The sequence below is a fragment of the Lemur catta genome, chromosome 1 (genome assembly GCF_020740605.2).
Source record: "Lemur catta isolate mLemCat1 chromosome 1, mLemCat1.pri, whole genome shotgun sequence".
Taxonomy (NCBI): domain Eukaryota; kingdom Metazoa; phylum Chordata; class Mammalia; order Primates; family Lemuridae; genus Lemur; species Lemur catta.
This window is the reverse complement of record NC_059128.1, coordinates 123,194,262-123,218,156: the sequence shown is the minus strand read 5'-3', so window position 1 is coordinate 123,218,156 and position 23,895 is coordinate 123,194,262. Positions and strand designations below refer to the sequence as shown.

Genomic DNA, 23,895 nt, shown 5'->3' with positions numbered 1-23,895 from the left:
CACTGTTCTTGTTCTCTGATGGGCGCTGGTCTAGGAGGCCTGGTGCCGGCTGGGGAGGAAACAGGGGCAGCCCGACGCCCAGAGGCAAAGCGGTTGCAGGGAGGTTGAGTGTGAACAGTGCCCACCGAAACCCACTCACGAGCCACACATTCACACGTTTAAACTTATCTCCTGCTCTGCGTTTACCACATACTTTCCCAGGCCTTAACCCATCTAATCACGACTGCCCCAGCGTCTCGGTCACCTGGGTCTGTCAGGAATGCAAATTGTGGGGCCCAAGGAAGACATACAGATTCGGACGCTGGAGCGGGTGGGAAAAGGGGCAATAATTGTATTTTCACAAATTTCTTCGGGGATTCTGATGTAGCTGTAGGGTACGGACCTGTCGAGACAGGTGGTTGTGGGGGTATGTGGCCTTTTCACACGTGCGAGTGGCCAGGAAGGCCGGTCTCCCTGGCAACTGGCCCGGAGCCTCTGGGCCACAGCGTTCACGCAGGTCGCCGGGCTCTGTCCCCAACGCGTGGGCACGCCGAGACGCCGCTCGGGGCTGGAAGGTGAGCAGCGCCCTTTCGGCTCCGGACAGCCGCGGGCGGCGGCGCGCGGGAGCTGGCTACAGCCCGGAGCCCCGGAGCCGCCGGGCGCGTGCGCGTGCGCGCGTTCCCGGGCCCGGCCCGGCCGGGCGCGCGCCGAGGGGGTGGGTCGCGCCTGCCCCGCCGGCCTGGCGCGCAGTCCGAGCCACTCAGAGCGCCGGGCGGCCGACACCCGCGGCCTGCAATTAATACCCGGCGCCCGTCCTCCCCGGGACTCGCGCGCCGGCTCTCGGGGAAGGCGGCGCCCGCTCCGCCACCAGCTCTGCCCGGGCAGCTCGGCGACTGGGGGCCGGGCCGACGACGCTCCTGGCCCCCACCCGAGAGCCGGCCGGAGCGGGGGACGGTGCCGGCCCCCGAGGTCCCACGCGAGGGTGCGCTGCGGCCCGCGCCGTCGCGGCCGAGGGAACGGCAGGTGGGCTCGGCGGGAGCGCGCGGGAAGGTGAGTGGGGCCGCGCAGGTGGGGCGCGTGGGGACGCTCGCGGCGGCCCATCGCGTGGGGCTCTGCTCTCCCCTCCTCCCGGCCCCTCTGGAGTTTCCCCAGGACCCGGGGAGGCCAAGAGGCTGACCGCCGCAGTGTGTGCGCGGGCGAGAGCGAGCCAGTCGGCAGCCCTGCCTGGCCGGTGAGCGCCACGCCGGCCCGGCCTCCCGCCCCAGCCCCGGGGCTGCGACCGCGCCAGGAGCTCGCCTGAAGCCCCTTCCTGGCCCTGGGACGCGGGGGCGTGACAGGCCACCGCCCTCCCTTCTCTCCCTTTAATTCGGGCTGGGGAGAGCTACGGAGACACAGGACAAACTTCGTTTCAAACACACCAAAAACTGCCTTTCCAGTGTTTTAAAACAGGACGTGCTTATGCCGACTCCTCGCAGTTTCCTGGAGCGGGACACTTGGGGGGCGGCTGGCCCTGCTGGCCCTCTAGGGGGGTGACTCGGGCGCGTTCATGTCCCGGGGCGCGGGGACAGCTCTGGTGTCGTACTCCCGGGAGTCTGTCCCGGAACGTCTCCGCGCGCTGGCCCTTGCTGGGGTAGGCGGTGACCCGCGGTGGGAGGCGCGGGGCCCCCGCCCCCTGCCGGCTGCTCGCGGGCCGGACGGTGCCCCCCGGGTGGCCCGGCAGAGGGCGCCGGCTCCGGGGCGCCGCGCGGCCGGCGGAGGGAGGGGACTTGCGGGCGCCTCCAGGTGAGGAGCCGAGAGAATCCGCCCGAGGGCCCGATCCCCGTGCTGTGGGAAGGGGCAGGGCTGGGCGGTGGCGCCGAGTCGCGGCGGCCGAGTACGCGCGGCGGGAAGCGGCGGTTCTGCCACGCGGAGGTGGGAAGGCGCGGGGAGGTGGGCGTGCCCGTCGCGCGGGGGCCGGGGGTCGGGCGCGGCCGCCTGGGCTGAGGCCGGCGGAGGGACTAGGACGCGCCCCGCGCGCCCCTTTCCGGGGCCGGAGGTGCGGTCAGTTGGGCTCAGCTCCAGGCGCTCCTGCCGGGGGCGGCGGGACCCGGGGGCTGCCTGCGGTGAGGGGCCGGCGGATCCCCGGGCAACTGCGACGGGGCGCGGCGGCGGCGCGCGGGGTCCCCGAGCGGTAACAAAGGCGCTGCGCGGCCGCCGCTTCCACCCACTTCCGTCCCCGGCGCGCGCCGCCCGCCGGAGCGGGCCGGGCCGGGGCTGCTCTGCGTGGACTTTCGGGAAGTTAGCGCGGCGGCCTGTTACGCGGGAGGAGGGCGGGGAGCCGGGCTGCCCGGGGAGGGGCGCGCTAGTGTTCAGAACAGCGACATCGCGGGTTCCCTCTCCGGATCGGAGCCGCAAATGGCGAGGGCGGCAGCGGCTCCCGCGCCCTCTGGTCCCGGGCCCGCGCCTCCGCAGGGCCCCGCGGGTGTGAGCCCGGCGCGTGGCGCGCCCTGCCCACGCCCTCCCTGCAGTTTCTGCGAGCGTGCGGGCTCCCGAAGGGCGTGGCGTGGCCCCCAAGTGACAGCCCCCCGCACTCTGAGTGGCGCTCCCGAAGGCGGCAGTTGCATTACTGACTGCGAGTGAGCGGCGGGGAGGCTCGGATCCGGCCGCAGTCTGGGTCAGGTGCGGGGTAAGCGCTCAGGCGCAGGCACTACCCCCTTGCGAAGTCTGACGCTTTATTGCAACGGGAAGTTCCGCTGTAGGGGACAGGCCAGCTGGGGAAATTAAAGGAGCTCCTGTCCCCACCCCACCCCCTCCCCGAGGCTGTGGTAACTGAGTGCAAACCCAGCATAGGCACAAGTGCTGTCGCGGGAGTGTCAGTGCAGCATCTCTGCGCGCCAGACGGTTGTTTCCGGGGATGGGACAGGAGGGGAGGAGGCGCTGGCTGGTGAGACACCCCAGCACCCCGTGATCCATGGATGGCATTCGCGTCTTCACATCTTGCCTTATCTGTCTCCACCCTCTTCTTCTGTTTTAAGGAAGCGGTAGGAACTGTTTTTTTGAATTGTGCTAATGTATGAGAGAATCTTACACACCGTGGAGGGATCGTCCCATTTCTTTTTTAAACCTTACAGCCTCCTCCCAGGAGGTTGTTTCTATTTTACAGACGAGGAAACTGAGGCTTGAAGTCAACAGGTCCAAGTAAGAGTCTGTCCAACGAGGGCTGTTGATTCCTCCCAGTTTCTTGGGCAGAGGCTGTTAGGGAAGAGTTGTTTATGGATCTCTGGGCATGCGCCGTAACCCCAGGCTCAGGTTCGATTATGTTGGGCATTAGGGTTGGTTGACCTTTCACAAACTGCTGGCTTCTGCTGGTGCCAGTGCCTCAGCCCATTCTTGTTTAAAGCTTAAGGTATATGAAGAGAGCTAACGCTTCTTCCAAAAACCTTTAGAGTCATATGACAGTTCCAAAGAGAGCCAGAAATAGCTGTCCTTTGCTTTACCTGGTGTCTTATTAGGCAGGTGGGCCTAGAGCCAGGAACTCTACCCGTCGTGGAGCTCTGTTGGCCCTCCTGTTGCAGGGAGCCGCAGTGCCCACCCTGTTTAAGCTGTGTGTGATTTCAGCACTGTGCTCAATGTGTGTTTAAAATTAAGTGAAGTCTGCCTTGGAAATAACTGCCAACCTTGCTGACTGATAAGTTAAAACCCCCACATTTCTTTCAGGGATCTAATACTATGGTTTTATCCACATACTTGCGTGCATCATTGAGCTCAAGTTTACTGTATAGGACCTTGGCATTGTCCTGAATGTACTTAAAAGATATTGCCTCAAAGAAAGATGTCCGAGACTCTGGAATGACAGTGTTGGACTCAGAACGTCCCAGGTAGGAATAACCAGACCGGCTTCCGAAGTCAGAATGGCTGGGTTCAAATGCCGCCCTCACCGTTTATTACCTTGGGTAATTGTTCAGACTCTCTGAGCTTCACTTTCCTTTTTAAAAACAGGAATAATAATAGTGCCTCCTGGTTTCAAGCTATGAGGATTACATTAGATAATCCATAGAAGATACTTAACACAGCGCCTAGCCCTAGCACATAGTTGTTGTTCAACAAATGTTAACTAATGACGATGTTTAATAACAGAATCCTGCTGTCTTCCCTTCCTTCCCTCATCCACAGAGGTAAAGTAGTTGATAGTTTTCTTGAACTCATTATTCTTCGTCAACACTGCAGTGAGTGCTTCCTCCTTGTCAGCAAGCTGGGTGTGGCCGAAGGGTGATAGTGATGGAAAGCTTCGTCCAGTTCCCCAAGGAATTTACAAGGGGTTCCAGAACTGTAGAGCTTTTCTCCTGGTTTTACTGCTGTGTAATTTTGTGGCTTCTCTCCAGTCATTTCCCTTTCCTTTAAATTTAAAGACAGTATTCTAATGGCCGAGATGATAGGACTTAAAAAAAAAAAAAAAAGCCCCAAACTCACCAAACTGGAGAAAAGGGAGCAAGTTTTCTTTTTTCTCATTCAGCAGCCGTGTATAGCACTAAAGAAATATGTCTGCTTCTGTGAAAAGCTGTGCTGGCCCAATCTGGGAAGACAGACCATTTCCTTGGAAAATAGAATATTTTCTGAGAGTCTGTTCAAAGAGGAGCCACCAAGTTCATAGAAGAGGAAGGAGAGTTTGAGACATGCCGTTTCAAAAATATTTGTTCAGATACGGTAAAATGTGTATGATGTGAACATTGCTAAACCAGCTTTTAGAAAAGGTGACAGCGTGAAGTATAAATCAGTTCAGCTGAACAGTTAGCAACCAGGATCGCTATTTCATACATTAAAAAACTTGGAAGGTTTTCAATTAAGCAACTAGAAATAGAGAAATAGTTTTATTATACTATATTAGGTCTTTTTTGCTATGTTACAGTTCTTGATTTTGTTTTGCTTTTATCTTTTAAACAATCGACTAAAGCTCTATAAAGAAACCTTATAATGTCACTAAACACCACTTGTTGGTGATGGTGTAGTTACCATGAACATTATCTCCAAGAAGCACATGGATGGGGAGTACAGGGAGGGATTGTCCTTACGCTGCCATTCCCAACCTTTTTGACACCAGGTGCCATTTTTATGGAAGACAATTTTTCCATGGAGTAGGGAGTGGGGGATGGTTTCGGGATGATTCAAGCACATTACATTTATTGTACACTTTATTTCTATTATTATTACATTGAAATATATAATGAAATAATTATGCAACTCACCATAGGCTGGGGACCCCTGTGTATAGGTTTTACATTTGGATATGAAATGCAGCTTTCTCCCATGCTGGAAAATGAGTTGTGTGTATAACCAATGGACAGTGCGTAAAGGGTTAGGAGCGAGGTCCCTGCTTTTGTGCATCTCACTCCATTGGTAGCCACTTGTTGCACCAACTGGGAAGAAAGGAGCGGCTGCAGGGCATGCGCCAGACCTGCGCTGGGCTGTCGCTTCCATTGTGCGGAACATGAACAGGCTGTGTTATTTTGGATCACATAGCAGCTTGTTCAAAAGCATCTTGCATTCCCCAGCTGTTCCACAACTTCTTCGAATATGGGAGAGAACTTGCCAGCTGCTGGGGCGACTGTACTTGCATTTGCTGCCTTTGTTCAGTAAACAAGGAAGGTAAAAATCCATGAGCCTTTGTTGAACGGTAGACATTGTAAATAGTCTTATTTGTTTCTGTTATGTCAATATTATTCCACATTTAGTCTGTCAGGGGAAAAGGTTTAAAGGGAAATATCAGAATTAACATTTTTTTTTCCAAATAATTCTATTTTTAGGACAACCAGCATGTATAGTTTTTCCACACTTAAAACCTTTGCTGCTTTTATATTTCATTGACTAACAAAGGAATGGATCTGATATTAAAAATAAGTGTTTACTTTACAAAAATTGCCATATGAATTAGATTTACTTATATGTATTTTTCTATTGCGTGAAATACATAAAAGTTAATATGTGTCTCTAGAAAATGTGTTTGTATTTTCAGAACATTATGTGATTTTGCATTTGTTAGAGCTGGAAGGCACTTTGCCCACACCCTTTGTCTTATCAGTGAGAAAACTTGAGTTTCCACGAAGTTGTCACTTACCTAAGGTGATTTGGCTATTCAGTTTAGTTCAGCAAAGCTTACGTTGAGTGTTTACAAGGCGACTGGCCTGGGGAACCTAGAAGGATGAATAATGTTCGGGCTCAGCCCCCAGTAGACTCACAGTGCAGAACAACTGATATAAACAGATACTTAAAATATGAAGCTATAGCAAAGGCAGTACCTTTTTTGTTTTGGGAACAGTGTTGACATTGTGTCAGCCCAAATAAAGCCAGAGTAGCAAGTTGATGTGCTGGAAAAAACCAAGGAGGAGAGTCCTGCGCACAGGAAGATAGAGCAGGCATTATATGGTTTATCAAATTTTGAGTGCGCACACTCAGAAGGTTTTGTGTGCATGCAGAGCTAAGTGTCCCCACTGAGGTTTCCCTGTCTTCCCCTCCTGCTCCTAAAACATTTTGCCTTGCTGATTATTGTGAATTGTAGATAAATGGCCCTCTAGTAGCTGCAGAATAAGTCACAGTCCTTTATTGGGAGTCAGTCGGTTTCAATCCCCTTTGTTCTGTAAGAGGTTGTGAAATAAACCATAATCACTTGGACATGTATAAAAGCCTCTGACTCTCAGTCCCACCCGCCTCTTAGGGGTCCTTGCCCTGGAAGTTGCTGTTGCTTCAGATGCTCTTGTGACTCACAGTCACTCACTGGGACCCACAATTCTAAACCCTTTAATCTCCTTCTAAGCTGTGTTTACACATTCACGTATCTTGTACTTCATCCCTTTTGCATACTAATGATAGATTGTCACCGTGTTTCAGTTTGCACTTGGTTTTACTGCCACTTTCACTTGAGACACTCAAGAATAGGTTCTTAGGGTTGCTGACCCAGGGTTTCCATTTTGCAGAAGGAGAAACTGAGGCTCCACCATTGAGAAGCTTGCCTGGGCCAGGATTTGAACTAAAACCTCCTGACTCAGAATTCAGCATTCTCCCTGGCTGGGAGGGTCACCTTATGCACAGCTGGAGGTTGTGTTGGTCACCTTCCTGCTGAGGATTCATTGTATTCGACCTGTCACAGTGGTCCTCACCCGGTTTCCCACTGGGGGCCTTGCCTGGGGTAAACCTCTTTCTTAGCTCATTTCTGTGCACATTACAGTCGTTCTCTTATCTTGTTATGTGTCTGAGTCTTGTCTCTCAAGTATAATCGCCAGCTTTCCAACACATGGACCCTCTTTCCTGTTATACACACACACACACAGGCACACACACACACAGGCCCAACATGGCTATGAGACCCGTTATCCTTTTCCAACGAGAGCAGCTCCTTTCAGAAGATAACTACTTTTGCAGCATCAAACTGTTTATTCCTGTTTAATGCTTTGGAATGCTACAGAGTTGTTGATGGAGGTCAGATAGAGGTGGAAGGTCAGAGTTCACCTGTATCATCTTTTCTGCAGGGGACTGTTGGTAAATGAGCTGGCTCCCCTTGATGGTGGTGACCATGCTGTCCCCTCAGCATCTTGATCCTCAGGGATTAGAAACCACAGCCATTTCCCTATAGGAGGAAGAAGATGGTGAGCTTTGGGGGTGCAGCTCCTTTGCCCAGGACTTATCTCACACTCCCAGTACAGCCACAGCCCTGCTCCCCCCGGGCCCCTAAGACCTCCCCCAACCCCCAGCCTTTGGTGGCTTTCTCCTCCTCCTAGGACCCTTTGTTTCCTCTCTGACATTCTGTGCCTCCTGCTCCAGGTCTGTTGCTGTTACCCAGCCACCTCCCGGCAGTCCTGGTTTCAAGTGTCTTAGGGACGCTTTGCCTTGATGTCCTTATCTCCATCTGCTATTGGTGTTTGATTCCGGCCTGCTCTGTGACTTGCGTAAGTTCCCTCCCCGTGTAGACCTTCCTGGCTGCCCCTGCCAGCTTTCCCTGACCAGCTCTGCCGCTGGCTCAGCTCCTCCTCTGCGCTTGCTGCCCGCCAGCTGCCCTTTGTTTTGGTTCCCAGGGTTTCCAGCACATGGCTTTGTTTCCATCCAAGGCTGCTCTGCTCCTTCGTTCTTCATCCCTTTCCTTCCTCCCCTTTTTGTGACAGTCCTTCTTGATGGGTCTGTCCTTTTTCTTTTTCCTTTATTGTTTTTTTCTGAACAATTTGCAAAGCCTTCTGCCTTTGTCCTGAGTCAATCCCATTTGGCTGTCACCTTCGTTTAGTGTAATAATTACATTAAGTACCCTCTCCAAGTTTTCATTTAGAGGAGAACTTTTGCTTTTTAAAAAGGTTCTTTGGAATTGAATCTTGGAAATACCAGTTTTGAAACTGGTCAGGTCAGGGCATTTAAAGAGGCCTGAACTTTGGGATAAACTGTTTGAAATTTATTTTGGCATTCCTTTCACGTGGCAGTACCTTGAAAGTAACTGAAACATAGGTTTGTCCTGAATAAACTTTCCATTGCAATTGCAAGTGGAAATTGTACATACACAGGACGGAATTCGTGTTTGCTTTCTTTTTTCTTTTCAAATTGTATTTTTGGAAAATCTTGGAAGGGAGTTTGTGCTTTGTGGCCAGTCTGGCTTGTGTAAGTCATGAATAATTGGTCATATTGAGACTGTACTGGGTCCTGTTGTTCAAAAATCTTATTAGGGATATTTTCTACCACTGTGGCTCCTGCAGGGCCAGGCTGGCTTGGCTGAGTTCACCTGGCACTCTGGAGCCCGGGTGCTGGATCGCTGCAAGAAAATAACTCTTTTTCTGAAATTTTGCATGTGTATTCACTACTTAATTTACATTTCTTCTTGCTCTACCTTTTTCAAGTTCCAAAAAATGTGAAAGGGCGCTGCCCTATGCCAAAGTGGAGTTTGGTTCTTTAATTTCCCAATCAAGTGGTTTTCTTGCCCTGGTAGATGTGGGACTCTGTTTGCCGCACTGGGATGGAAGCTAATGTTGGTGTAGACTGGAACACACCCAGACCGAGCCATCTTTGTTTCAGCAGTGTTCTTTAGTTGGTGTTGCTGGCCTTAGAATTTTGATGTGGTCATCAGCTTCAGTTAAGCTAGTCAAGTGACCCATCTATAGTAATATCTGGAGAAAGGTTTTTGAAATTGGAATTATAGACAAACAAGAAATGGAAGTGATCAAGCAGACTGTTCGTTCAGTCATATATTTGTTCAGCAAACATTTGTTAATCATGTGGTGTATGCGTGTGCATGTGTGTGCATGCACCTGTGTGCGTGCTCAGTGTTGAGAATGAGGAGTGACTCCTGCCCTCACAGAGCTTACAATTGGGGGAGCACATTCCAGATGGAATGGGACACGAGAGGATGCCATGGTGGGGTGCTGCTGATGGTAGCATCATCTGGTGACTGTGTGCTCTTTGGCAGGCCCTGTGCTGAGGGCTGGGAGGCTCGACATGCTTGCTGTATCTCTTTTAGTTAGCACAGTCTTCTAAATGGAAACCTTAATTACCTAAAGTGAAGTAAGACAATAAGTAGGAGAGTCTGGGTTTGAACTCAGATCCAAGGTCATAAACAAGAGGACGTATCAGTACCTTCCTAGGTTCACTTCTCTGCCCATCCCTGCCACTGTGTGTGATGAAGGAGGAAGGAAGCCAGGAGGGCTGTTTTGCATAAAGGATGTACAGTGAGGAGTTAGCCTAGCCCTGCTATCATGTCATATGAAGCAGCGGTCCCCAACTTTTGGGCACCAGGGACTGGTTTCATGGAAGACAGTTTTTCCACGGGGGTTGGGGGGTGGTTTCAGGATGATTGAAGCACATTACATTTATTGTGCAGTCAAACCTCTCTGCTAATGATAATGTGTATTTGCAGCTGCTCCCCAGCGCTAACATCACCGCCTCAGCTCCACCTCACATCATCAGGCATTGGAGTCTCACAAGGAGCCGCAACCTAGACCTCTCGCATGCTCAGTGTACAGTAGGGTTCGTGCTCCTATGAGAATCTAATGCTGCTGCTGATCTGGCAGGAGGCGGAGCTCAGGCCCTGATGCGGGTGACGAGGAGCAGCTGTAAATACAGAGAAAGCTTCAGTCGCTCACCTCTCACCTCCTGCTGTGCGGCCTGGTTCCTAACAGGCCATAGACAGGTACCAGTCCACGTCCCTGGGGTTGGGGACCGCAGATATAAAGGACATACCATGGAGATCCAGTCTAGACAGTAACTTAGAGTCTATAATTACACATTTTTTCCGGGTATCCTTTGTATTCAGTATTTTGCCAACTCTGTTTCTAAAGAAGCTTTCTGTTCCCCCTGCCGAGCAGAAACTGGCCGGCAGCCTTGGTGAGGCCCACGGCTGTCTGCCGCTTTCCTCGGTGCCGTGCGTGGCAGCCAGCAGCCTCTGGCTTCTGCCTTGGTGCTCCCGACTGCGCATGGGTGGGGACAGAGGTTCTGTCACAGGCCGGCTGAAGCAGAGAGTAACCTCCTGGTTTGGGTCTGCTCTTCCAGCAGACCCTGCACCAAGCAGAAGCCGGCCCACTAGGACGTGGCTGTACACGCCCTCAGAGCTCGCGTCTTTGGTGAGGCTGCTCTTATCTCCCGCTTTCTGCCTTTTAAGGATTGCAAGGCTCTTTGTTTCTGATAAAACACGGTTGTGAGTGTTGGGGACACTGGCTGGGCAGGTCAGAGGAAACCTTTCATCCCTGAAGGAAAAGAGAGGCTCAAGGGGAAGTGGAACCCTGGTTTCTTCCAGAAAGAGCCCTTGAAGACAAAGGCAGCCCTCTGCAGGGGGAATCACTCTGTGGCCCAAGACGAAACTTTGACAAGCATGTTCTGCCTTGCCGGCTGTGTCTGTCCCGCTTCAGATGTGACTCTTGATGCTGGGCAAGTAGAAAGACAGACCTCTGCTCCTGAACTGTGTGTCCTCAGGCAACCCACCTTGAATGTCTGGAGATGAACATGCTTTTTTTTGAGACTTCAGTTTTTACTCCATCAGTTTTTAAGTCCAGAAGCTCGAAGAATATGGTTAAGAACTTACATTCCTAGAAAAGGTGATAGATCATGAGTTCAAGTTTAGAGAGAACTTACTTTAAGCAATGTTAGACTGTTTCCACCCACTTCCTAAAAATGAATTTGATATAAGACTTTTAAATAGGATTTATGTATTTTTTTTTATTCTGACCCCAGAATTATCCAATTATCTTTTGAAAAGCAGTCACATCATATACTTCTGACATTGAGTTTCCAGGAAAAAGAAAAACATGTTATGTGCTTGACAAGAAAATTATATGGTTGGAAAATGTTTTGGTTGATTATTTATGTAAACTCAACATCTGTGTGTTAAAAAAAATAATTTCATCATATAAAGAAAAAAACTAAAGGCTTTCATCGCATCGCATTTTTTTCTACATACTTGGTTCTCACAGCGTTGGGGAAAAACGTAAGTTAGTTACAGCAGGCAGCGAAAGCATGTTATTTTTTTCCATGAAGAAATTGGTTCCATCTTTTGTATCTAAGCTTCTTGAAAAAGAAAAAAAAAATAAAAGTACAATAACAACAAAAAAACTTAATGGAAACTGCAAACTTATTGTGGAAAACTTCTCACTTTTACTTTGAGCACAGTTACTGGTTCTAGGTTCAAATAGTAGCATCTTTTATCTGATTATAGAACTACCAACATTTATAAACCCACCCATATTTCACTTGCCCCATACCCAAGTTTCTAAAAACACACTTTCTTCTCCATTATTTCCTGTTTTAACTAAAAGTTGGCTTTGAAAAGTTAAGTGCTGTGTTTGCATAATCTTCACCTAAACGTTTTTCTCCTCCAAGTTTTTTATCCTCTTTGGTTGCCAGATTCACATAGATTGCTTGCAATGACCCAACAATGGCTTTTCTGTTTCATCTTTTTATATTTTCCAAATGGTTTTCACATTGTTCTAGGGGCAACTGGGAGAGTTAATAAGCTGTGGGAACAGGCAAAGTTGCCTCCACTTATTTAGGTTCACTGAGTTAGGTACCATCACCAAGAACAGGCAAATATGAGAATGCCTGTAGATTTAGTATTTGCTAATTTCCTTATAGCTAGGAGAGTGGAGACAATTTAAAAGATGAAAAGAATAGATTTCATAGTATGAGAATTTTTCTCAAGATGTTCTCCTTTCCTCCCACCTCCCCTTTCTCTCCCTCCTCTCCCTCCACCTTCTTTTTATTATTATTATTATTTTTCTCTGAAGCATTATTCATAGTCTGGTGGGACAAACAGCCCTTGCTAAGATTAGTGCCTTCTTGACAGTGAATGCTAAAAGTTTCAGTTCAAGTGCTGTGAAAATGACTTGTCATGAATAATCACAGTTTAAATTTAAGAGATGTGTATTCAAATGTGTAAATATTTATGGAGCTCTTCTATGTGCAGGGCACTCTGCTAGGCATTTCAACATATATAATGTCATTTAATCACAAGCGTCACATGAAGTAGGTAGTATTAGTCCCATTTCACAGGTGAGCATTACATCAAGGCTTGAAAGGTAAAATGACTGGCAAAAATCACGTATCTAGCAGGTGACTGGATTGAGATTTAAATCTAGATCTTCCAACTGTTGGGTCACATTCACTTTCCAGTGCATGAAGCCAATGAAAAAATGGTGATGATGTCACATGGGAGGTTACATGCAAAATAGGGGCTTCCAGAAGCTCAGTTTGATGCTAATGAAGTAAAATTTAAGAACAAAACTGTTAAGTTGGAGTTGGAGTTTTTAGTGCCCTTGAGTTGAGTTTGAAGTCCAGGATTCAAGTATCTGCCTGCTTTTTGCTAAGGATGTTTATTGTACCAGGTCTGTGTTCGACTCATAGTGGAAACACTAAGGTTTGTTTTTTAATGTGTCCATCTTCCAAAGCCCAGTTTGGTGCTGGTGAAAGAATTCTACTTTACAAAGCCTGGAAAATGACCATTACCCCCGTTTTCTTTCTTTTTTAGTTGAACAGCTTTATTGAGATCTAATGTTGCCACTGTTTTCTTAACCTTCTGGCTAGGTTTTGGGAGAAAGTTTGGGTCAATGTTAAGCTAACATTTCTTAACTTCTAGGGGTTTATGATATGGTCTTGCATAAGTTACTCAGACTTTTTCTTGTTCCTATACTTCTTTATTACTCACAGAGAAACTTTTTCAGTAGGAATTTAGGAAATTTTTGCATTTTAAAAACTTACGCTCGCTGATGTAATAATGAGTGCATGAATCTAAAAGGTAAAATATAGCTTGATAATTTAACAATATGTCGCTCTCCAATTACCTCTTTATTTTCTATATTAGTAGGAAGAACCGATGACCATAGTCATTAAAAATAATAATATCTTACACTTAAGTATGATGTATGATTTCACATACTGCATTTTAATTCTTTTTGCACCCTATGAGATGAATCGGGCTAATCTCTTTATCCTTCTTTTATAGATAAGAAAATTAAGGCTCACAAACAGAAGTGTTCTGTTCCACATCCAGCCTGGAACCCAGGTCTTCTAACTCCAAGTCCTGTTTTGGGCTTGAGTGGGCCAGTAACAAATGATAGAGATTTTCCAATTGGCTTTAAAAAAAAAACTTGAAATATTTGTGGCTTTTTCTGCTATTATATTTTCCACAATTTAAAGCTTTATTATAAAGCTGTGCAACTTCTTCCTTTCTTTGTTAATCCATTATAAGCTAGAAGGCTACAGCTATTAAACGAGTGTAAGTTACCACCATAAATACAGTAAAGCTCTTCCTTGAGAGTTGAAAGGAAAAGTATTGGCTCAGTTGAATCTCAGTTGAGTGATGTCTCATGATTTTCAGCAGTCAAAATGGAGACGTTGGCATGCTTTGCTGTCGAAGGTACTGACTCGCCTCATCTTCGCTGGAATTGTTTAAACAGATGTGCTGGGGAGTTAATCTCCATGTCAGTGCTGTTCACGCTGACTCGTCAGTGCACGTAGGAAAGGAACCAGTGTTTGCTGAACACGTGTTGTGCTGCGCCCTGGGCACTGTCTACACCTTACTTCACAGCAGCCCTTAGTGTAGTCCCATAGAGAAGTGGATTAAACCTCAAGGAGTTTAAATCTAAATGGTGAGGCTGGTGTTATTTCCAGTTCTGTAAAATGAATAAATCCAGTCTCTTTCAAATCTACCCTCTCCAAATTCTATGATTTATATATTTTCAGATTAACTTTCCTGAAAATACCTTCTCCTCTAACTCCTGGTTAGCCTGGAAGCCAGACCAAAGAGCGCTAGTTATGATGATACCAGCAAGAAGCCAAAAGGAAAGTTTGCCAAAAGTCAACCTGGGTATATATAGACTATCTACTCGTTATTGATAGCGTAGAGCATTGCTTCTCAAAGTTCAGTGTGCATGCAAATCACTTGCAGATCTTGCTCAAATCTTTTCTGTATTTACTGATTGTCTACTTGCTCTATTAAATATTGAGAGAGCAGTATTGAAATATGCAACTATGATTGTGAATCTGTTTCTTTTTGCAGTTCTATCAGTTTTTGCTTCATGTATTTTAAAACATAGTTATTATGGTGAATAAATGTTTAGGATTGTTATGTTCTTTTGATGAAGTGGCCACTTTATCATTCTGAAGTGACCTTCTTTATACCAGCTGATATTCTTTGCTTTAAAATCTTCTTTGTCTGAAATTAATAAAGCCACTTCAGCTTTCTTTGTATTGGTGTTAGCACGGTCTATCTTTTTTCATACTTTTAAACTATTTGTGTCTTTATGTTAAAGTGCACTTCTTGGTCGAGACATGATGGCTCACGCCTGTAATTGCAACACTTTGGGAGGCTGAGGCCATAGGATTGCTTGAGACCAGGAGTTCAAGACCAGCCTGAGCAATATAGCAAGAGCCCCATCTGTAAAAAAAAAAAAAAAAAGAAAACGTAAGAAGAATTAGCAAGGCATGGTGGCACATGCCTGTAGTCCCAGCTACTTGGGAGGCTGAGGTGGGAGGATTGCTTGAGCCCAAGAGTTTGAGGCTGCAGTGAGCTATGATTGGGCCATTGCACTCCATCCTGGGCAACAGAGTGAGACCCTGTCTCTAAAAAAATAAATAAATAAAGTGCATTTCTTGTCGACGGTATACAATTGGATCTTTTTTCCCCAGTATGAAAATAAGACTTCTATTAATAAGTGGTTTATTTAGACTACTTACATTTCAAGTTACTGTTGATATAGTTAATTTTAAACCTATTGTCTTGCTATTTGTTTTGTATCTCCTGTCCTTTTTTCCCCTTTTCCTGTTTTTTCTGCCTTCTTTTGGATTATTTGAGTATTTTTTTATGATTCCGTTTTCTCTCCTTTGTTAGCTGATTAGTTATATCTCTCTTTTTTAGTTATTTTAGTGGTTGCTTTAAGATGTAAAGCATACATCTATAACTTATCGCAGTCTACCTTTAAGTGATGTTATGTCACTTCACAGCTAGTATAAGTACCTTAAAATAGGATATTTCCATTGTGGCCTTTGTATTATTATTATACATTTTACTTTTATATATGTGATAAACGCCACATAAATTATTGTTATTTTTGTTTGAGAAATCACTTCTCTTTTAAAGGGATTTAAATGATAAGGGGAAAAATATATTTACTCAGGTAGTTGCCATTTTCATTGTTCTTTATTCATATCCATGTTTCTAGCTGATATCAATTTCTTTTTACTTAACAGCACTTCCTTTAGCATTTCTTGTTATGTAGGACTTTTGGCGATGAATTCTTTCCATGTTTATATGTCTGGTGTAGCCCTTATCTTGCCTACATTTTCATAAGTACTGCGCACTAACCTATTGTGCCATCGGAGCTGCGCCTTTATTTTTGAGAGATGTTTTTGCTGGGTGTAGTATTCTAGATTGACAGTTTTTTCCTTTTAGTTCTTGAAGATGTTGTTTCACTTTGCATTGTTTTTGACATAAAATCTACTGTCATTCTTCTCTTTGTTTTTCTATATGTGATGTATCCTTTTTTCTGTTTTTAAGATTTTCTTATTTATTATTGGTTTTGAGCAATTTGCATTATGCCTTGGTATATGTTATTTCTTGTTCTTGGGGCTAGTTGAGCTTCTTGGATCTTGGGGTTTATATTTTTATTAGGTTTGGAATATTTTCAGCCATTATTTCCTCAAATATATTCTCTGTCCCTGTCTTTCCCCATGAGGACTCCAAGTACATGTGTATTAAGCTGCTTGAAGTTTTCTCCACAACTCATTCATGTTCTGTTCATTTTTTGACTTTCTTTTCTGTTTTTCATTTTGAGTGTTTGTATTGCTATGTCTTCAAGTTCACTAATCTTTTTTTTTCTGAAATATATGCCTGCCATTAATCCTATCGCATGTGTATTTCATCTCACACATTATAGATTTTATCTCTAGAAATTTAATTTGTGTTTTTATGTATTTATCTCTCTACCTAAAATGTTGACTATCTGTCCTTGTCTGCTAGTTCTATTATCTGTCTTATCTCTTGGACAATTTCAGTTGATTGACATTTCACCTCACTGTGGGTGGCATTTTTCTGCTTCTTTGTGTGTCTGGTAACTTTTGACTGGATACCAGACATTGTGCTGTTATATTCCTGGGTGTTGGAAATATTCTTGAGCTTTATTTTGGGATCTAGACAAACTATTTGGAGAAAGTTGATTCTTTTGTATCTTACTTTTAAGGTTTGCTGGGTGAGACTGGAGTGGTGCACAGTCCAGGGCTACTTATTCCCTAATGTGGGGCAACAGATGAGTGCCCCATGCCCTGTAATTATGAGTGTTTCCGATCCACCTGGTGAGGACAGTCACTATTTTGCATCAGCACCAGACACTGTTTTATCTCTGATCTTTTCTGGTGGTTTTTTCCCCAGTCACAGGTAGTTTGCTCACACACGTGCACTGAGTACGTGAGGATTGAGATCTCTGGAGTTCTCTCTCCATGCAGTTCTCTCCTATTTGGTACTCTGTCCTGCAAATTCTAGCTACCTGTGCCTCCCCAAACTCTCAGCTCTGTATCCTCAAATCAGGGCGTCTGCTGGGCAGTGAGCTAGGGCAATCATGGGCTCACTTCATTCACTTCCTGATGTCCTGTGTCCTGAAAAACCATTATATCATATGTTTTGTCTGGTTTCTCTCCTCCTCCTCCTTGGTTGTCTCAGGCAAAAGGGTAAAATGTGTTTCCTATTACTTCATCTTGGCCAAACTTGGGAATTTTGTTAAAATTCAGATTCTATTCAGTAGGTTTTGGCTAGGGACTGAGATTCTACATTTCTAAGAAACTTTCAGATGATATCAGTTCTTCTGGAAAAAGATTACCGGGATTTCTAACTATTCAATAGGCATATAATGTGATCTACATATGTAAATTTAAATTTTCTAGTAATTGCATTAAGAAAGTCAAAAAAGAAACAGATAAAATTAATCCTAATAATATATTTTCTTTAACCCAGTCTACCCCAGATGTTATCATTTCAACATGTTATAATTTTTTTTGTAGTATGTCTTAAAGATTTGGTCTGTATGCTACAGTTACAGCAGCTCTAAATTCAAACACTATCTTTTTTTTTTTTTTTTGAGACAGAGTCTCACTGTGTTGCCCAGGCTAGAGTGAGTGCCGTGGCATCAGCCTAGCTCACAGCAACCTCAAACTCCTGGGCCTAAGCGATCCTACTGCCTCAGCCTCCAGAGTAGCTGGGACTATAGGCATGCGCCACCGTGCCCGGCTAATTTTTTTTCTCTCTATATATTTTTAGTTGTCCAGATAATTTTTATTTCTATTTTTAGTAGAGACGGGGTCTCACTCAGGCTGGTCTCGAACTCCTGACCTCGAGCGATCCACCCACCTCGGCCTCCCAGAGTGCTAGGATTACAGGCGTGAGCCACCGCGCCCGGCCCAGACACTATCTTTTTATCTGAACACTTGGTCTGTATTTACCTTTCATAAAATTTATCATTGAAAAAGTAGATTTGTGTAACCCAGTTCCAAATACACTTAAATTTTCCAATAACTGAATCAAGTGACAAAAGATCATTTTCCTTTAATATTTGCATCCAAATTGACAAAACTAGTTCATCTTTTTTAGAAGAATGAAATTGACTTTTTGAAACAAACTATCAGTTTCAAAACTACATCTGTTCAAGTTACGTAAATTCACTAACTTTTATGCCAACTCATAATTACTAACATAAAATTCAAAGGAGTATTGTAAAACTTGAAAGCCAAGTCTAAGTTTATCAATATCAACAAAGTATTCTTTAGGTTTTCTTGTAGATTCTGAAGGCAATTTATATAATGCTTTTGATTTCAATGAAATCTTCTGGCTATTGATTCAAGTGGCAAAAATATATAAAACCACTTTTTACTTGTCTTATGAAAAGTATCAGTTTTGACATAAATTCTCCTGCCTCTCTAGCTAGGTCACATATAAGCCTCTTATTTCCTTGGAGCTTCAAATTTAGCTTTTTCATGTGTAGTGTGATATCTGTGCACAACATAAATCACACTGCTTATTTTTGTCTTGAGCATTTGACAAGCATTCTTTTTGTGTAAAGAAAATCTTAATTTGAAGTTAACTGTACAGTGAATCTTTGTAAAAGTTTTTCTGTGACTCAACCAGGGATTGTTGGCAAAGAAGAAATGGTTTTCTATTTCTTTCAGCAGTTCCATAAACTGGTTGAAGAATATAAGATGTTTTATAGCTGGCCAAAGTTACAAGCTGAGTTGTTAAAAATCATTAAAAGAATTTTTTGTTGGCCATTTAATTCTGATTTTGGGTGACTTCCATCGATCCTTTTTTGACTGTTGAGAGGAAGCAGCATCAAATTCACTGTGTTTTTGCTGAAATTGTCTCTTAATATTGTCTGCGTTATTATCTTTGATTTTTCTGGTACAGCAAATAGCTTTCTCATTTTGTTCTGCCACAGCAAATTATGACTGCCATTGAGTATGATGTTTTTTGTTTATCTTCCCCTCCTATTTATTTTTTCCTTTACTGTTCTAATTGTAGCATTACCTTCTGTATCTCTGCTTGATTTTGCATCAGTACTAAGACTTTGTTTTAAATTTGAACATTTGGCCATATTTATTTTATAGACTAGAGAAGTGATTCAATTATATCTTAATTAAAACAAGTATTTCGATTTAAATACCAATTGTGATTTACATAATCATCACTGTAACTTGTGCCTTCTGTGTAAAATATTCAAGTGAACACATTACAGTATTACATCAGTGTGCAGAAGAAAAATGCTTTAAACTGAGTCTCTGTTGATTCCAAGTAGATCAGTGATGGATTCATGTGTAGACACACGCACTGCAATGCACCAGTAACATTGTAAACAATATAGTATTTAAAGTGAAATGTAATTCTACCTAAGCAATGCATTTCTGTTTAATGGAAAATACTTACACTGCTTCCATTTTTAGATTTATTTATTTATTTATTTATTTTGAGACAGGGTCTCACTCTGTTGCCCAGGCTAGAGTGCAGTGGCATCATTACAGCTCACTGCAACCTCAAACTCCTGGGCTTAAAAGATCCTCCTGTTTTAGCCTCCCGTGTAGCTGGGACTACAGGCGTGCACTAGTTTTTTTATTTTTTGTAGAGATGGAATCTTGCTCTTGCTCAGGCTGTTCTTGAACTCCTGATCTCAAGCAATCCTACTGCCTCACCCTCCCAGAGTGCTAGGATTACAGGTGTGAGCCACTGTGCCTGGCCCAGTTTTTAAATTTAAATGAAATCAATTAAAATTAATTAAAAGTCAACATTCAGTTTCTCAGCTGCACTTGCCAATTTAAGTTGCCATGCATGGCCATTGGTTCTTGTGCTGGACACACAGGCCAGGAGCTATTTGCATTTAAACCTAGGGACGTCCTATCAATACCTAAATCATTTCTCACTTTCCTTGCCGGGCAGCTGCTTGTCTGTTCCCACAGCACTCAGAAATTTCCAGAGGGTGGCAAAGGAAATCTTGTATAGTTAAATGATCTCTGAAGAACTGAAGACCATCCCTCAATGATTGGACAACTTCCCACTGTGCTAAGCAGTTAGGAGGGCCTTGGAGTGAGAGTTTGACCTCAGGGACAGTCTGTGGCTTGTAATTAAGGGTTAGCTTGGGACAAGGCGAAGGCCCAGTTTATAGGTCAACTGCATCTGCTCTTCCTCTTCCCATGGGCTACTCACTGATGACCTCTGGAGCAGTCTGACTCAGACTTAGTTCTGGATATTCTGTGGGCAGAGGTGGCATTCCTGTGGGTTCTGGAAGAAGCAGGTTTCATTTTCACACCATTCATGAAGGTGTTAGGGGAAAAATGCCCTTTAGCTAAGTTGGCTAAGTATGTTTTCAAACCTCCATCTCAATAAATAAGAGAAAATAGGATGGTTGATTTCTGTGTTAAAAAGAAAATAATGATGTAAAACATGCTAGAATTCAGAACCAATTTATGAACAGGACTGTGTTCAGAGTGGGTATACCCAATTCTGTGAAGCGCCTCCCTACACAGAGTTTGATTAAATCCTGTCTTTCCTTCTCTGTTTTCTTTTTAAAATTCAGTTTATATCCTGAAGACTTACGTGTTTGTGAATATGTTGCTTCGTGTCATATTTTTGTACTGTCTGCACTAGAAATTCGAGATGTTTACTGAGATCTTACGTTTTTCAAACCTTTCTCTTTTGTGCCTGATCCTCCTCAACTCTCTTTTATCTCCCAAACGTGCTCTGTGCTTTGTATGTTGCTATATGTTCAGGTGGAGCTTAATCAATAGCTTTGTACTTATATAGTACAAAGTGTGCTTGGTAACACTGAGTGTAGTATCCTCTAGAATCCTAAAGAAAGTTGAGAAAAATATTACTTGGTTCTTTTTAATTTTCTATTTTTTTCTATTCCTCCACTCCCATAATTAGAAATTAGAAACCAGACTCATGGTGGATGTGTCCAAGCAGTTCACCTCACCTCATGATGTTTCTAAAGAAAATAATAAAATGTAACCTTATAGTCAACTTTTTTGAGGTTTAAGTATTGTTTCATCAATGCAGCTACGTTATTTCAAAGTGTGGCTCATAACATCACTCAGGATAGAGATGACTCAGCCTAGTTACCCAGGCACCTAAGTGGATGCCCGCTGAGATGGCAGCGAGGACCCTAAGCTGTCTGGGTCCTAGTTGTATTTGTGACACCATCTAGCTGAGTGGCCTTGGGCAAGTAAAATAATACCTCCGAGCCTTATTTTTTCCTTTTTATAGGGTAGGAATTAGATTATGACAGTTTCCCAGAGTGTTCCCCCGGACACTGGTGGCCCTTGATGTATTACTAGTTGGGTGCTTCTGTGATGTATTCGATCAAATTGAAGACATGCTGTATACTACATGCTACTTCCATATCGGGTATTCTAAGCTCTAAGCACTTCAGAGCCTACAAGAACCCTTGAAATAAAGAAATCTGCTTAGCATCATTAAGCCTAGAATTTTCTAAATTCTTTGTATGTGGAAACTCTCTCTCTTTTGCAGGGAAACCTTCAAGTATATTGGGGCATCTTGTAGTCCATAGTTTGGGAAATGCTGGACTAGATCAGAGGTCAGCAAACAATGGCCTGCAGGCCAAATCCAGCTTGCCACCTGTTGTGTAAATAAAGTTTTATTGGAACACCACCACACTTGCTCATTTATGATTGTCTGTTCGCCCCACTGTAGCAGAGTTGTGCAGCTGCAAGAGAGATCCGTATGGTCCACAATGCCTGGAATATTTGCCATCTGGTTATTTACAATAAAAGTTTGCCGACTCCTGCACTAGGTGATTATTTTCAAAGTGACTCATGACCATGGTTGAAAAAAATCAAGTGAATGATTATTTTTAAAGTGACTCATGAACACAGTTGGAAAAAATCAGATAGTGGAGAAACACTGGTAACAAAAAGCAGTAGTTTTATTCCAGAAGCAATACATTTTTAATGGTTCCTATTAATTCTTTCAGTGGTTACTACTTCTATAACTCTTTACTCAGCTCTTCTGATGTGTCTGTTTTGTGTTTTACCTACTGGCTTTGCTACGATAGGTGAAGTTCACATGCACACAGACATGCACAGCAACTTAGTTTTATCACACGTGAATTCTTCTGTTGATTACTGTTGCCATTTTAATATTTGTAAACCTCTATATCTTGTTCCATCTGCTTCCCACCTTTTATCTCAAGTGCCAAATTTTTCAAGGTGAGGATACCACCAGCCTTCTGTCTGCCTCTCTTCTTCTCTTGTCCAAAAACCTCAGCTGTGTTTTTACTTTCACAGTGTTGAGGTTGATAATGTTTGCCTTCTCCATCTGGAAATATTTTCTTTGCTTTGTCCATCAGTTGAATCTAAAGGTCGTAAGCCAATGAACAGTGTTAATGTAAATATTGTCTGTAGCAGTGCCCAGTAGCAGGCTGTGATTATACTTCCCTGCCTATAATCTCATATCACAACTACAGCAGCCCTCAAAGGAGAAAGTTCCTAATGCCTTTTTCAAGTGGGTTGATTCTGTTAATTTCACCAGTTGCTCAAAATCATGGCACGTTTGGACCATGCCTTTCTTGTACTTTGTTGGTGGTATTTGTTTTCCCTTGAGTTGTTTTTTTTTTTGTAATTTTTTCTATTTTATTTTATTTTATGTTATGTTATGTTATGTTATGTTATGTTATTTTATTTTATTTTATGTTATTTTATGAGACAGAGTCTCACTCTGTTGCCCGGGCTAGAGTGCTGTGGCATCAGCCTAGCTCACAGCAACCTCACATTCCTGGGCTCAAGCAATCCTTCTGCCTCAGCCTCCCGAGTAGCTGGAACTACAGGCATGTGCCACCATGCCTGGCCAATTTTTTCTATATAATTTTAGCTGTCCAGGTAATTTCTTTCCATTTTTAGTAGAGACAGGGTCTTGCTCTTGCTTAGGCTGGTCTCGAACTCCTGACCTCGAGCGATCCACCTGCTTCAGCCTCCCAGAGTGCTAGGATTATAGGCATGAGCCACCGCACCCGGCCATTCCCTTGAGTTTTTTATTGCCCTGGCTTTAGTTTTTCCTTGCCTTGTTTAGGGAAGAATCATGCCTCCTTTCTGGTACCCCTACTGTCCTCTAATTCCTAACCCATTTGTCTGTTGCTTGGAATACAGCCATTCTTCTTGGAGATGTTCTTTGTGGAGGCCACTCATTGATGTCCTCATCATTCGTAGGCCTGCTGCTGTTACTTTTCCTTGAATTCTAGACTTTGTTCTACCATGTCTTGTATGACACATCTCTCCTTACTTCAGAAATCTTGCGCTATTGTTGCTGATTTGAAAGGCCACATGCTGGTCTGATTTTTTTTTTTTTTTTTATCTTTTTAGTTGACTCTTTTTTTCTTTTTGGAAGCTCCTAGAGTTTCTCCCTTTCTCTTATTGCTCGGTATTCAGCAATATTTTTAATACAGTTATACAGTAATTTGACAGCGAAGTGTCTGGGTGTGAGTCTTTTCTATATTTATTGAGTTTGGAAGTCAGTTGGTATATCAGCCAGGGCCTATTCAGGAAACAAAAAGCACACAAAAATTTTACAGGGAAAGCTTAAAGAATTATTAATTGGTAGCAGGATATTAGCCACTAAGAGGTTAGCAGAGGATTAACTATTAAGAGGAAAAGAGAACTGTAAAGAATACAGGAGCAGCACATGCAGTGAGCATCCCCTCCCTCTGGGTCTGAGAAAGGATGAAATTTGGAAGCAGCTGGCCCCTGGCTGCCCCTAAAGCTGAAATTCAGACCTCCTTGGAGAGGGGCATGGCTCTGTGGCCCACTGTGGCAGCAAAGGGCCAGGTGCTGCACGCAGGCCCCTATAGGATACCTCCTGCTGAGGTGCTGATGAAACCACGAGGAAGCCCCCACCTGCTGGCACCTGCAGGACTTGCTGAGAAGCCTGCTAGGTACTGGGGG

General features: G+C 44.3%; 1 long non-coding RNA gene across 4 annotated transcripts in view; it reads left to right on the top strand.

The window, feature by feature from the left end:
- Positions 1-729: 729 nt before the first annotated feature.
- LOC123624769 overlaps positions 730-23,895 on the top strand; it is a 55,937-nt gene continuing 32,771 nt past the window's right edge. The window contains exon 1 of one of the 4 annotated variants that reach the window (XR_006730202.1): positions 730-1,029. This is a non-coding gene — a long non-coding RNA (uncharacterized LOC123624769). The other 3 variants (XR_006730206.1, XR_006730204.1, XR_006730208.1) reach the window with 3 other exon arrangements.